Source organism: Arachis hypogaea, chromosome 10 (assembly GCF_003086295.3).
Source record: "Arachis hypogaea cultivar Tifrunner chromosome 10, arahy.Tifrunner.gnm2.J5K5, whole genome shotgun sequence".
Taxonomy (NCBI): Eukaryota; Viridiplantae; Streptophyta; class Magnoliopsida; order Fabales; family Fabaceae; genus Arachis; species Arachis hypogaea.
In genome coordinates this window covers 79328779-79331158 of record NC_092045.1, presented here as the reverse complement: position 1 = coordinate 79331158, position 2380 = coordinate 79328779, and the positions used below count along the sequence as shown (strand labels likewise).

General features: G+C 29.5%; 1 non-coding gene across 1 annotated transcript; it reads right to left on the bottom strand.

Moving 5' to 3' along the window:
• Positions 1-2060: 2060 nt before the first annotated feature.
• LOC112719454 (small nucleolar RNA R71) lies at positions 2061-2168 on the bottom strand. The gene has a single exon (XR_003161755.1). It is a non-coding gene; the product is annotated as a small nucleolar RNA R71 (small nucleolar RNA).
• Positions 2169-2380: the final 212 nt, after the last annotated feature.

Genomic DNA, 2380 nt, shown 5'->3' with positions numbered 1-2380 from the left:
TTTGGACAACTGACGGTTCATCTTGTTGCTCAGATTAGGTAATTTTCTTTTTAAAAAAATTTTCAAAAATCTTTCAAAAATTTTTATTTGTTTTCGTTTTTTTTCAAAAAGATATTTTTGAAAAAAATCCAAAAAATTATAAAATCATAAAATCAAAAATATTTTGTGTTTCTTGTTCGAGTCTAGTGTCAATTTTTAAGTTTGGTGTCAATTGCATGTTTTTAAAATTTATGCATTTTTTCAAAAAATTCATGCATGATGTTCTTCATGATCTTCAAGTTGTTCTTGGTAAGTCTTCTTGTTTGATCTTCATATTTTCTTGTTTTGTGTCTTTTGTTGTTTTTCATATGCATTTTTGTATTCATAGTGTCTAAGCATGAAAAATTTCTAAGTTTGGTGTCCTGCATGTTTTCCTCTCTTGAAAACTTTTCAAAAATAAGTCTTGATGTTCATCTTGATCTTCAAAGTGTTCTTGGAGTTCATCTTGACATTCATAGTGTTCTTGCATGCATTAGTTGTTTTGATTCATAATTTTTATGTCTTGAATCATTTTGTTGTTTTTCTCTTTCCACATTAAAAATTCAAAAAAATCAAAAAAATATCTTTTCCTTATTTCTCTCATAAATTTCGAAATCTTTGGGTTGACTTAGTCAAAAATTTTTAAAATAAGTTGTTTCTTGTTAGTCAAGTCAAGATTTCATTTTTAAAAATCCTATCTTTTCAAAATCTTTTTCAAAATAAAATCTTTTTCATTTTTTTATTATTTTCAAAAATTTTAAAAAGTGATTTCAAAATCTTTTTCTTAATTTCATTTCAAAATTTCGAAAACTTTACTAACAATTAATGTGATTGATTCAAAAATTTGAAGTTTGTTACTTTCTTGTTAAGAAAGATTCAATCTTTAAATTCTAGAATCATATCTTTTAGTTTCTTTTTAGTCAAGTAATCAATTTTAATCTTAAAAATCAAATCTTTTTAATTTCCTTTTCAAATCTTTTACAAAATACCTTTTCAATCATATCTTTTTAATCATATATTTTTTAAATCATATCTTTTTCAAAATCAATTTCAAAAATCTTTTCTAACTCCTTATCTTTTCAAAATTGATTTTCAAATCTTTTTTAACTAACTAATTAACTTTTTGTTTATTCCTTATCCTTTTCAAAACCACCTAACCACTTTTCTCTTTCTAATTTTCGAAAATTACCATCCACTTTTTCAAATTTCTTTTAATTAACTAATTGCTTCAAATTTTAATTTTAATTTTATTTCTTCTCTTAATTTTCGAAAATCACTAACTATTTTTCAAAAATAATTTTCGAAAATTCTCTCTCTCTCATCTTCTTCTATTTATTTATTTATCTACTAACACTTCTCTTCTACTCAAAATTCGAACCCTCTTCTCCATTCTACCTGTGTTCGGATTTTCTTCTTATTTTCTTCTACTCACATAAAGGAATCTCTCTACTGTGGTAAAGAGGATCCCTATTATTATTTTCTGTTCCCTTCTTTTTCATATGAGCAGGAGCAAGGACAAGAACATTCTTGTTGAAGCAGATCCTGAACCTGAAAGGACTTTGAAGAAGAAACTAAGAGAAGCTAAAATATAACAATCCAGAGAAAACCTTACAGAAATTTTTGAAAAAGAAGAAGAGATGGCAGCCAAAAATAATAACAACAATAATAATGCAAGGAGGATGCTTGGTAATTATACTACACAAACTTCCAATTTTTATGGAAGAAGCATCTCAATCAATGCCATTGGAGCAAACAATTTTGAGCTGAAACCTCAACTAGTTGCTCTAAAGCAATAGAACTGCAAGTTTCATGGACATTCATCAGAAGATTCCTATCAGTTTTTAACTGAATTCTTGCAGATCTGTGATACTGTTAAGACTAATAGAGTAGATCCTGAAGTCTACAGGCTCATGCTTTTCCCTTTTGCTGTAAGAGACAGAGCTAGAACATGGTTGGACTCACAACCTAAAGATAGCCTGGACTCTTGGGATAAGCTGGTCACGGCCTTCTTGGCCAAGTTCTTTCCTCCTCAAAAGCTGAGCAAGCTTAGAGTGGATGTTCAGACCTTCAAGCAAAAAGATGGTGAATCCCTCTATGAAGCTTGGGAAAGATACAAGCAGTTGACTAAAAAGTGTCCTTCTGTCATGCTTTCAAAGTGGACCATTTTGGATATATTCTATGATGGTCTATCTGAGTTTTCCAAGATGTCACTGGACCATTTTGCAGATGGATCCATTCACCTAAAGAAAACACCTGCAGAAGCTCAAGAACTCATTGACATGGTTGCAAATAACCAATTCATGTAAACCTCTGAGAGGAATCCTGTGAGTAATGGGACGCCTCAGAAGAAGGGAGTTCTTGA